At 44.3% G+C, this 13,420-nt stretch overlaps 1 long non-coding RNA gene across 1 annotated transcript in view; it reads left to right on the top strand.

The window, feature by feature from the left end:
- The first annotated feature begins 2,828 nt into the window (after window positions 1-2,828).
- The window catches only part of LOC115285695, a 20,574-nt gene continuing 9,982 nt past the window's right edge, over window positions 2,829-13,420 (top strand). Inside the window, exons 1-2 of the long non-coding RNA XR_003905654.1 lie at window positions 2,829-2,916; window positions 7,492-7,573. This is a non-coding gene — a long non-coding RNA (uncharacterized LOC115285695). The remainder of the gene's footprint in view (window positions 2,917-7,491; window positions 7,574-13,420) is intronic.

Below are 13,420 nucleotides of genomic sequence, written 5' to 3'. Positions count from 1 at the left end.
TTTTCTAGGAAAATTGGCTGAAAAGGCTACATGAGTTGGAATGTCGCTTACAGCAGATGTATTTCTATCTTAACTGTTTTTCGTCAATGTCTCCTAATGACTAACTTACAATGTCCCCCACTGACTAATTAACTCACCTTTCTAAAGTTTTTCCTGTGTTTTCCATGGGTCAAAGCAGCAGGTTCTTCTTTAGTCCATTCACTGGCACCCATTTGGAGCCTAGGGTACAATGGGGGAAACAGGGGGACGCCGACGTCCCTCCTACTGGACAAGGAGGTATTCATAGTGATTTTCATTTGAAGGACACCTCTGGTTGCTTTGACACCAGGAACCTCTGATGTGTCCTGCATGGGACACCACCCTGGGGTTAGGAGGGTTTTCTTGGTAACAGACCTTCTCTACTTTTCTAGGAGCATGGATCCTCTTCCTCAGTTCTCAAGGACCTTCCGTTGGGGAGCCTCTTAACCCACTGGAAACAATTTGGATTGCAAGATTTAAGAAAGAAAAAATTGGGGACACCTGGGTGGTTCCATCTGTTGACTGTCCGACTTTGGCTCAGGTCATCATCTCATGGTTCATGAGGTCACATGAACCCCTGCATTGGGCTCTGTGCTGACAGCTCAGACCCTGGAGCCTGCTTCAAATTCTGTGTCTACGTCTCTCTCTGCCTCTCCCTCACTTCATGCCCTGTTTCTCTGTCTCTCAAAAATGAATAAACATTTAAAAACATTTTAATAAAAAAAGAAAAAGAAAAAACTGATCTTCTGTAACATTGCATGGCCTCCATACTCCTTAGGAGACCAGAAAAAATGGCCCCACTAATGAGACATTAAACATCAGTACTATTTTCAGTTAGATCTCTTCTGCAAAAAACAAGGCAAATGGACTGAGGCTCCTAAGTCCTTCATGGACCTATATCAGGACCCCAATATAAAGGCCTCTTGTAGACTGTTAGTCGATAACTAGTCTAACACGCTTGCTCCTGATACATTGGATGATGATTGTCTATACAGGTCTCTTCCTCCTCCTGAGCAGCTTGGATTGCCAGAGGCATCACGGGCCCTCCCTAAGGAAAGGGATGTGACTCTCACTGGTCCTCCTCCTAATGAACTCAGGTTACCCAAGGAATCTCAGACCTCTCCAAATACAGGTGACATTAATTCTGTCACTTCTCCTTCTTACAAGCCCCCACCCCTGACTCTTCTGCACCTGGCCCTACTGGACACACTAGGAATGAGACTCCTTATCTCCCTGGAATTCCCCCTAAATCAGGATTTTATCCTTGCCGGGAGGTTGCTAACAGGGAGATGGGCACTCTCAGAGTCTGTGTCCTGTTCTCCAGAGCAGACTTGGCTCAAATAATAAAACAGTTAGGATGATATTCTTGAAATCCTTCTCAATTTATTGAGATTTATCAACAAGTATCCATTATATTTGATTTGACCTGGCAAGATATCTATATAGCACACTAACTCATTGCCACACCCCTGAGGAAAAGAGTTGGGTCTGGCAGGGGCTCGAGAATTTGCAGATGGACTGGCAATAGAGACAGGGAATGCTCTCCGGTAGGGGGCACTGCTGTCCCAGTCACCTATCCACATTGGAACTATCAGGAGGATAGTCCGGGAAGAAATCAGATGATCGGCTGCCTGATAGAAGGAATTAAAGAAGGACTTATTAAACTTGTAAACTTCGACAAAATTCAAGAAGTTATTCAAAGAGCTCATGAAAATTCTGCTCTACCTCAGGGTCGCCTAATAGAGGCTATCTGTAAATACATAAACCTGGACCAGACTGCATCTGAGAGAATAACTATCTAATTATTAATTATTATTTTTTTAAGAGCGAGAGAGAATCTTAAGTAGGCTCCATGCCCACCATTGAGCCCTATGTGGGGCTTGATCTTACAACCCTGAGATCATGACCTGAGCTAAAAACCAAGACTGTCAGATTCTTAACTGGCTGAGCCCCTAGGTGCTCCTATTTTATTTATTTTTATTTTTTTATTTTTTATTTATTTTTATTTATTTATTTTTATTTTATTTATTTATTTTTTTAATGTTTTATTTATTTTGGGTACAGAGAGAGAGAGAGAGCATGTGAGGGGGAGGGGCAGAGAGAGAGGGAGATACAGAATCCAAAGCAGGCTCCAGGCCCTGAGCTAGTTGTCAGCACAGAGCCTGACGCGGGGCTCGAACCCACCAATGCGAGATCTGACTTGAGCCGAAGCCGGCCACTCAACTGACTGAGCCGCCCAGGCGCCCCTATTTTTATTTTTAAGAATTGTTTATTTTAAGTAATCTCTATGCCCAACAGGGAACTTGAACTCACAACTCTGAGATCGAGTTGCACGTTTCTCCAACTGAGCTAGCCAGGCACCCTGGGGAGGTAATAACTATTTTTAAACATGTATTATGGGTCAGTTAACACCTGACATCTGCTGAAAGTTAAATAAAAAGGCTACAGGCCCTCAACACCTCCTGGAGGTAGCTACAGTTTTTGGCAATAGAGACACGGTATTAAGACAGGAAAAGGACCAGAGTGTGAAGTTACAGAGGAAGATACAGGCTTAAGTGTTGGCTGACACTATTGCAGACTCCTCACCACATTGGAATAATTGGGGGCAAGGGCCAACTCCAGACCAGAAGTCAGGTAAGACCCCATGTTTCAGACGCATCCAGATTGGACCCTGGAGCAGAAAAAGTCCCAACAGAGGCTTTTGTCCTGGGTCACGTCCTGCTTGTAGAAAAGAAGGGCATCGGAAGAGAGATTGTTCTTGTCTTCAGTGAGAGGAGATCAGACACTCACTTCCCCGCCTGAGTCGAAACCAGAGGCTGGCAGGATGGGCTCCTAAGGCTGGCCCAGCTTCCTTTTCCATCACGATGACTGAGCTCAGAGTCACCCTGGATGTGGGAGGTAAGTTCACTGATTTTCTTATTGATACAGGAGCCATTTAATCAGAACTCTCGCCCCACTTGTCCTTCTAACCATAAAATTGTTGACACAGAATGGGAAACTAAAACTTGCCTTGGGACAATTCCTTTAACTTGTACCCACAAAACTCAGTTGGTCACTTGTGTTTTTCCAGTCCTTCCGTCTTCTTCCATCACTTGGATGAGACTTGGTGTAAAAACTAGGGAGCAAGTTTGCTCTCATTAAAGAAGATGATGACTTGTTCTCTTTAACACCTGGAGAAGCACGACGTTACCCTGGTATCCCTTCTAATATCTGGGAGGAAGTAAGCCCACAGGTCTGGGATTATGATGTCCCCGATGGGCTCTTAAAACTCAGCGGGTTAAAGGGACTTGAAAGGACACGACCATTACACCTCACAGAAGACAATACCCTTTAAAACCTGAGGAAAAGCCTGAGTTACAATCCCTAACTGATAAATTCTTAAATGTGGTATTTTAAGGCCTTGTCAATCTCCTACTAACACTCCAATTTTACTGGTAAAAAAGCCAAATGGGGAATACTGGGTGGTTCACGATCTGAGAGCTGGAAATGAAGTAGTGGTGCCTATTCATCCCGTAGCTCCAAACCCACATGCTCTTCTCACGCGGGTCCCTGGTGATGCGCATCAGTCTACTGTACTGTATTTAAAAGACCCCTTTTGTGCATCCCTCTGAGGGAAGAGATGTAGCCACTATTTGCTTTTAAATGGGCCTCACCTTCAAGTTCACAGGCTGCTCAATGAACTCGGACAGCCTCGTGCAGGGATTTGGAGACAGTGCTCATTTATGCGGGGCTGTACTTATTAAAGACCTCTGTGATATATCCTTGCCTCCAGGGACTGTAATTCAATATGTGGATGTTTTAATCTGTAGTCCTACAAAGGAAATGTCTGACAGCAATTCCGTAACCCTTACTTAATTTCTTGGCAGACAGAGAGTATCGAGTCTCCCCTAAAAAGGCACAAATACTTAAACAGAAAGTACAATATTTAGGATATGAGCTGATAACACCAGGTCACCATCCTCTAGCTCGCAACTACAAAGAAACAACGCTGCACTTTCCTAGGCACCGCAGGCTTTTGCCCTCTGTGGATTCCTAGGTTTGGGCTCTTAGCCAAACTACTGTATGATTCAGTTAAAGACCCTGATGAAGAACCTTTACTCTGGACTAAAGACCAGCACACGGCCTTCAAAACATTAAAAGCTGGGGCACGTGGTGGCTCAGTCGGTTAAGCAGCCAACTTTGGCTCAGGTCACGATCTCATGGTTTGTGGGTTTGAGCCCCGCATCGGGCTCTGTGCTGACAGCTCAGAGCCTGGAGCCTGCTTCAGATTCCGTGTCTTCCTCTCTCTCCACCCCTCCCCCACTCATGCTCTGTTTCTCTCTGTCTCAATAAAAAACAACAACAACAACAACAAACAAAAACATTAAAAGCTAAATTTTTATCAGCCCCAGCCTTGGCTCTACCAAATTTAGAAAAGCCTTTCACTTCATATGTAGCAGAGAAACAGGGTCAAGCTTTGGGCGTTCTTACCCAGAAAATGGGGAATGAAACAAAAGTGGTGAGTCACTTGTCAAAGCCACTTGACAGTGTAGCACAGGGTGGCCGGCTTGGCTCTGAGTGGTGGCTGAGACAGCCGTTCCGGTAGAGGAGCCTGGAAACTTACTATGGGACAGTCCCTAACTGATGACTTCACATCGGGTCCCAAGTATTTCAGAAACTAAAGGCCATTCATCAGTGGATGATGGGGTGCTGACGTACCAAATGCCAGTCTATGCTTTTGGCCACACCTGAAGTGGTCTTTAAGACCCAAGCTGCCCTTACACCTGGATCTGACCATTGTACTTCTCTAGGACCTACGTGTGTAGAAATTATTGATCTTGTTTCTTCTAGCAGATCAGGCTTAAAAGATTCTCCTATTGATAATGCAGGTGACCGTTGGTTGACCAATGACAGTAGTGTCATAGAAAAGGGGACACAAAAAGCTGGGTATGCTTTAGTCAATCTAGCCCAGACCATTGAGGGCTTTGCAAATACGTTGGCCTGGAAACTGGAGGTAATGACACTCACTAGTGCTTTACAGTTGGCAGAAGGTCTGAAGATTAATATCTATACTGACTCTATGCTGTCCTTGTCCTACACGAGCACAGGGCCATTTGGAAAGAGGGTCATTAATTAGTCATAACTCTCTCATCAATCATGGACCAAAAATAATAGCCCTTTTGAGAGGCTGTACCCAAACTTTATCACCCCAACCCTAAAGAGGTGGCTGTAAGTTGCCTCAGGGGACATCAAAAGGACATTCTATGGAATCTAAGCAACTTAATTTGGCAGAGCACATGGCCCAGCAAGCTGCATAAAGCCTGAGTCTCATACCAGTCCTAACACCAGTAAAAGATAGATCCCTGTAAGGACACAAGTCTAAGCTAAACAGACTCCATGACAGGCTTTAAGTTTCCTCTCTGATCTAGAAGGCCTAGGTTTCAGTTCCCGGAAACTAACAGGCAGTCACACATTGCCTAGAGCAAGAGAGACCACCTTGGCAACACCCAATCAGGGAAGGCCAGCTACCACTCTCCACATTCCTAAGGGTGAGGCCTGCAGATGGGAACTTTAGATAGGACCCTGTTACCTAATGTTAAAGTTAACCCGATAGTCGCCCGAACAAGACCCTAGGCTCGCCCTGTAATTGGTTGATTTTAAAGGTACTCTAAATGTTGTGATTGGATCTCGCCAAAAGTAATGAATACTCTAGACAATGTGAATGGTTAAACCTGCAGTCAATAATATTGTATAATGATTGGATCACTGTACCTGTGTCACAATTTCTCATAGCTCCCCCTCCCTAAACCCCATAAAAGCCCTGCTCAGCCCTTGTTCGGGGCTCTCAGCACGGATATGCTGCCTTGGTGAAGTCTCTGAGACCGAGTTTAGGCCCGGGGAGCCTAAGCTGTAATAAAGCCCTTTGCTTTTGCATGAGTGACTCGGTCTCCCCCTGGCGGTCTCTGGTCTTTGGGGGATACTGCAATCTGGGCATAACAATCCCTAGGCCGTTCAGATCAAGAAATCCCAGTAGCCCAGGAACAGAGATTTTCAAAAAATGCACAAGACTGGTTCATAAATGATAGAAGAAAAGTCTTCATACCCAAAAGCAATTAATGGAAATGATTACAGGTATACATCAGGCCACTCGCTTGGGTAAGCAGGCCCTGGAACACTGGTTAAGAACACCTTTGATGGAATTAACGTAACCACTACCTGGGCACCTGCGTGGCTTTGTTGGTTGAGTATCTGACTCTTGGCTTCAGCGCAGGTCATGATCTCATGGTTTGTGAGTTTGAGCCCCATGTCGGGCTCTGCACTGACAGCATGGAGCCTGCTTAAGATTCTCTCTCTCTTCCCCTCTTTCTGCTGCTCCCCTGCTCTGTCTCTCTCTCAAAATAAACTTAACACACACACACACACCTTAATCATTACCATAAATAGGTCTGTCAATCATGTGCAATTCTCACCACCCCCCTTTCAAAGCCAGTCCAAAGGCGGGAGACATATCCTGGGAGCAATTAGATTTTACACAAATGCCATCTTGTAAAGAATATAAATAGTTACTGGTTTATGTAAGCACCTTTACAGGACGGACAGAGGCCTTCCCTTGTAAAACAGAAAAGGTCACTGAAGTGACAACTCTATTAAGGGAGACTGTCCTTAGGTTTGGTCTCAGTTCTTACAAAGTGACAACAGACTGTCTTTTATTGTACAGATAACTCAGCAAATAGTGCAGGTCCTAAAATCAACACCTATCTGCATTCGGCCTGGCATCCACAGTCCTCTGGAAAGGTGGAGAAGGCTAGCCACACCTTAAAATGACACCTTACTAAACTAAGCACTGAGACTCAAGAAAATGGGATTCCTCTGTTACTCATAGGGCTTCTCAGAATGAGAATTGCCCCCAAACAATGAATAGGGCTAAGCCCCTTTGAATTATAATACAGAAACCCTTTTTTTCACGGTAGACCAATAGATGAAGACTATAATGCTCTGTTAAACTATTCATTCGAGGCTGGGCTCATTCATACTAAATGGACACTAGACCATACTCCCCAACCCTGATTTCACAATTACTAACAACCCACCTCATGTAAACCCAGGAGACAAGGTTTATTGAAAGGATTAGAAGGCTGGGGGCCCCTGGGTGTCTCAGTCAGTTGAATGTCTGATTCTTGATTTTGGCTCAGGTCATGATCCCAGGGCCATGGGTTGGGCTCTGTGCTGACCATGGACACTGCTTAAGATTCCCTCTGCCTCTCTCCCCTACTCACAGTCTCCTTTTGAAATGAATGAATGAATGAATGAATGAATGAATGAATGAATGAATGAATGAATGAATAAAGAATTGGAAGTCTAATACGCTAGGGGATTTAACTCTAAAATGGAAGGGCCCCTATCAGGTCATTTTATGTACTCTCCCAGCCATAAAATCAGGACGTTTCTCATGGACTCCTGTATTAAGAATTAAACCTGTTATCTTCCTCACAGGGACGCAGTGTGTCAGCTAGTGTGTCTTCTAGTCCTGTGAACCCGTGGAAGCCCTCATACTTCTCTTCAAAGGACACTGAAGGTTGTACTGGTTTTTCTCATTCGCTCTGCCCCAGTTCATACTGGTAATTCCTTCTTACAACAGGCTACGCGTTATGCTGAACTTCAAAATCCTAAACAGCTTGGTGGATATGTGGAATTCTGCTGGAATCAAGTACATCCAGTCTGCCTTGCTGGGTCTTCCCGTTTGAGGGCACAGGTTGGCATTCCTTACATAACTATGTCTTAGATGTGACCTGTGACTCAAACACTTTGTGATATCTCTATAACAATGCACAACGTCACTCTCTGGCCTATAGTCAGTAATTCCTGGAATCTCCCAGGCCTCAAATCAGACTTTTCCATACTCTCAAACCAGTAAGGTTCTGATTGGGTTCGCTCACCCACAAATGCACAGAGCAATATTACAAAATAGGATGATGGCATTAGATGTTTTAACCGCTTTAGATGTTCTACCACAAGGTGAAACACATGCTATCACAAAAACAGAGTGCTGTGTATACATTCCAGATCACCACAAAAATATTTCTGGGTTTCTAACTGTCATGAACACTCGAGTTGGTGCTCTGAAAGACCCCCTCTCCCCCAGCTCCCTTTCCCTTACTGACTGGTTAAGCTCCTGGACAGGAGGGGGATTTGGTTAACTATCAAAGGACTCTTATTTGGGCTTCTTTTTCTTCCTGTTTCTCTAATCATATTTTGCTGTTTCTTCAATGCCTCCTCACCTAGTGCCGAGACTCCTTCGCTGCCGGAACTTCAAGCCAGCAGATGGTCCTCTCTGCTTAAGAGACTCCTATACGTTACCAACTCTAGTTACAGCTGCCTCAGCCTTCTGTAACTCCTATTATTTTTTTAATGTTTATTTATTTATTGAGAGAGAAAGAGAGAGAATGAATGAGAGAGTGGGAGAGGTTTAGGGAGACAGGGAGAGATAGAGAGAGAATCCCAAGCAGGCTTCCTGAGGGCAGCACAGAGCCTGATGAGGGGCTCGAACTCACGAATGGAGTGATCATGACTTGAGCTGAAATTAAAAGTCAGCTACTAAACTGACTGAGCCACCCAGGTGCCCCTCCATAATGCTTATTAAATTACTGACTGATGTTGACCCACGAGTAGGGACATTTCTATGCCCTTATTCAGTAGGAAGAAGTCACAAAGGACAAGACCTTCTATCCTCACCAACCTTTAAGATTTAAGGGTCAAAGTTATCGGGGGGTTGGGAGGGGTGCGGGAAATGATGGGAGAAAAGGAAACAAGGCCAGACTTGGCCGCAGTGCGCAGTCTCGAGGGAGATTTCCTGTCCTTTACAGATTGTAAGCCTCCCACAGTTTTCTCAAGAACTTTCTTGATTGCTTTACTGCTACCACTTTGCTCTTGTTAGATATATGTTAGCAATCATTTTTCAAACATATGGCCCACTGAAGGGCACCTGGCTGGCCTAGTTGGAGGAACATGCAATTCTCGATGACAGGGTTGTGAGTTCGAACCCCATGTTGGGTGTAGACCTTACTTCAAAAAAAAAAATTAAAAATCTTAAACAACAACAACAACAAAACACCATCTAGCCCACTGATATGCATCTGAAGGGTCTGATGTTTTTCTAGGCGATAGTAAATATAGCCCTATCTCAGTAGCAGCTAGCCCTTCCTGGTTCTGAAAGCTTTACTTCCAAATTCCTTAGAGAATTAAGCCATCCCTAGCCTCTATTAACTAAAAGGTATTTAATCAGTCACTTCTCACAGGTACAAGTGCAGCTCTTTCTGCCCATGGGTCCTGTCCCTGTGATATAATAATAGATAAAATAAAATAAAACAGAAACACCTTTTTTTGCACTGAAAACATTTCAAGAATTCTTTCTTAACTGTTCGCTCCTGGCCCACATTATAGTGTTGAGAGTCCCAGGGAGTCAGGAAGGTAGTTTTCTACCTTCTTTACTCAAAGTTTTGGATTTCTTGGCTCCCGTCCATTCCTTAGAGGGTTCCAATGGAACTTAAGCCACATCAATAACGTGTCACCCAAATCATCCCTTGCCTCTATGATGGAGACTCATGTATATGGTGATGTCGTGATGTAACTCTTCAGTTGGGGGGTCCTCACAATATAGAAAGTGGGTACTCTTATACTGCAGGTGGGACTGTAAATTGGTGTAACCCCTCTGGAGATTAATCTGTAAATCATAAAACAGCATTTCCCAGCCTTCCTTTTTAGATATTAAAAGAAGTATTAACCGATATCATCTACTGTGTGCTCTTTACTTAAATGATAACCATTAAATTTTTTTTTTAATTTGAAATAGAGAGTGTGTGTGAGCAGGGGAGAGGGCCAGAGGGAGAAAGAGAATCTTAAGAAGGCTTCATGCTCAGTGTGGAACCTAGCGAGAGGCTCGATCCTGTGACCCTGGGATCATGACCTGGGCTGAAATTAAGAGTCAGATATACAACCAACTGAGCCACCTAGGTGTTCTGATTTTGTTTATTCTAATGTTGAATTTTTTCTTGTCAATTTCTAGTGTATTTTGAAATTCTTTTTTGTATTTATATATTTTTACATATCAAATTCAATTTAAAATATGTAATCATCTTGCTCAAGTTTTTGCTTTTTAACTTTCTTTTAAGGCTTATTTATTTTGAGAGAGAGCGTGAGCAGGGGAGGGGGTAGGGAGAGGGGAGAAAGAAAAACCCAAGCAGGCTCCATGCTCTCAGATTGGTACCTAATTCGAGGCTTGAACCCATGAACCATGAGATCATGACCTGAGCCTAAACCAGGAGTCGATGCTTAACTGGCTGAGCTACCCAGGTATCCCTTGACTTATAACTTTTTTTTTTTGTTTATAGTTTGTTTATTTTTGAGACAGAGAGAGACAGAGCATGAACGGGGGAGGGGCAAAGAGAGAGAGACTCAGAATCTGAAGCCAACTCCAGACTCTGGGCAGTCAGTGCAGAGCCCCACGTGAGGCTTGAACCCATGAACCATGAGATGATGACCTAACCTGAGGCTGACTCAACCAATGAGCCACCCACGCCTAACCCCAACAGCTAGCTATTTCTAAGCAACAGGATAACGGAGGTTTTCACTTTGATGTAATTTTCAGTCTTTCTCAAAGTTTCACAATGACTATGCTTTACGGTTACAGACAGAACAATCAGTAATTAGTATTATGTAAATGGTGTTTTTAAAACCCACAACTGTCTGGGCAGTTGGAGGAGTCCATCCCACCCCAGAGAAGAGATGATCTTTTTCTCTCTCTCCATAGGGAGTCATGGCCGGTAGCTAGCTCTGAAAGGGGATGCTTTTACCACTTCAGCTCAGTCCTTTTGATTGGGAGATTCTCCCATTAAGACATGTTAAATGCCAAATAACATCATCTGGAATCTCCCGGCGACCCTTTGTGTTGCCAGCTTCGAGAGGGGAGTATGGTGTCACCTCCCACTGGCCCTCTCCACATCCCACCCAGAAGGGCTGGGAAGGCACAAAGACGTGCGCCTGTCTCTGGGCGGTATGCAAATGCGGGCATGTCTCCGACTCCCTAATCCTATCAGGAATGCTTAGGGTGTTAATTTGACCATCTTTCACAGCTCATAAATCTACTCGGGGGCAAAACCAAGCTGCCAGGCTCCATCAAGCAAAACTCCTCCTGAGGCTGGCAGTTTCAGTAAAGCAGTCAGGATCATGCCTCAACAAAGAGCTTTGTATGTGGGGGACTGGAAAGCAGCTTCTCACATTTGGATACAATAGAACAAAAGTGGGAAATGTGAATGTCTGATTATCCGGACTGGTGGCCTCCTCTATGCTCTGCCTGCCCACTGAGCCACGGAGCCTTTCATTCATGATTCTTTGCACGCATATGGATCCGTCTTGCTGCCGAACAACTGCCTGCAAAGAGTCCTGTCGGATTAGTTTATTTAATCCCTGTCTATAAATACAGATTGACTATATTTGCTTCCACTGCAATCTGCTAGCCTTTTTATATTAAAATTATTAAACCTCAGCCAGGTTATTTCTGCCTAGATTCATTCTCCCTTTATTTAGTGGTCAGAACAGAAATCTTTTCTTTCTGAGACAGAACATTCCCCAGAAGAGTTCCCACTTGCTCCTGACAGACAGGGTTGAAAGTGCCAACAGAAACCAGTTTCAGCCTCTGGATTACAGCTTCATCCAGAATCTGTCTGTTCTACCAACTGGTCGGTTTAAAATTCAGCTGATTAGAGATCCTAAGTAAAAACATCCTTTCCAGGGGTGCCTGGGCGGATCAGTTGTTTAAGTGTCCGACTTTGGCTCGGGCCATGATCTGGAGGCTCATGGGTTCGAGCCCTGTGTCAGGCTCTGTGCTGACACCTCAGAGCCTGGAGCCTGCTTTTCATTTCTGTGTGTCTCTCTCTCTCTGCCCCTCCCTCGCTTGTGTCTGTCTCTCAAAAATAAATAAACATTAAAAAAAATTAAAAACAAAACCAAAAGCCCCAAACATCCTTTCCAGCATCCCTGTTTCAAGCCAAGGGCAGCACTGAGGGCAGGCTGGGCTGGTGTTTTGTCTGTAGGGACACGAAGCTCCTCTGGCCGAATCCGCACACTGAGAGAGAGGGGAGGCAGTGTTGGCTCCAAGACAGAAACACACTAATAACTGCGCATGACCCGAGACTGGAAGTACCGGAATGTCGGAGATTCATCCATCCTGCATCTCCGCAGTGTTCGGGCAGAGGTGAATGGCATCCCCAGAGTCTCCAGGAAAGACTACAGCTCGCCGAGAGCACTTACAAGGCTGAGGAACACGGAGGAAAGGAAATCTGAAAGATTTATCAGCTGTGGCTCTGAACTCTCATTCCCTTACCTGAAAGATAATCTATGTGGGATTATCTGGCTCAAGGTCTAAGGGTTTAATAACATGGTAATTGGGATTACTGATATTCCATTACTAGTGGTGAACTTTAAAAACATTTTTTAAAATGTTTATTCATTTTTGAGAGAGAGACAGAGACAGGGCTGGAGCAGGGGAGGAGCAGTGAGAGAGGGAGACAGAATCCGAAGCATGCTCCAGGCTCTGAGCTGTCAGCACAGCCCGATGTGAGATCACGACCTGAGCTGAAGTCAGACTCTTAACTGAGACACCCAGATGCCCCACTGGTGATGAACTTTAAAAATAATTATTGATATTTTATTATTGCTACGTGAATTGAATACCTAATTATGATAATTGATATTATTGTTGGTAGTGGGTTTGGTAAATAACTATGTTGTTAAAATTGTTACTATTGGTAATGCCATTATTAGCTATACAATCATAAGTAGACTTTAAAAGAATTGAGTGAAGAACATATAAGTCCACTCATTAACCACAGGTTTATTGCGTATTATCTATGTTTCAGCCACTGTTCTAGGCACTGGGCTACATCACTGAAATCCATCCTTGTGAATCTTCTCTTTCAGTGGGGTAGTTGGGCAATAAATATAATAAATGCCCCATGTTGAATTTAGAACCTGTCTAGTTTAATTGGAAAACCAGAGCAGGGTGAGGAGGATTGGAGTGAGTTGGGGAAGAGGGAGGTGGTAATGCATTTAAAATAAGGTGGTTGTGGAAGGCTTCCCTGAAAATGGGACAGTTACCAGTAAGGAAGGAAGCAGGGAGCAAGTCATGGAGAGTGCTGGGTGTTCTGGGCGCAGAAATAGCACCTGCAAAGGCCAGGGCTGGGGGAAGGCGGCCTGCCTGTTCAGAGGCGGATGTGGCCAGGGGTAGAGTGGGAAATGGTGACACAAGGGTGGCAGAGGCAGGTCATGTATGTTAAGCTATGCATTTAAAGGACTTCACCATTTTTTTAAAGGATTTTTAAAATTTTTAACTCATCTCTATACCTAATGTGGGGTTTGAACTCACAAC

Source organism: Suricata suricatta, chromosome 2, assembly GCF_006229205.1.
Source record: "Suricata suricatta isolate VVHF042 chromosome 2, meerkat_22Aug2017_6uvM2_HiC, whole genome shotgun sequence".
In the NCBI taxonomy this organism is placed as follows: Eukaryota; Metazoa; Chordata; class Mammalia; order Carnivora; family Herpestidae; genus Suricata; species Suricata suricatta.
Note: the sequence above shows the minus strand (reverse complement) of the source record. Positions and strands in the feature narration are given on the sequence as shown.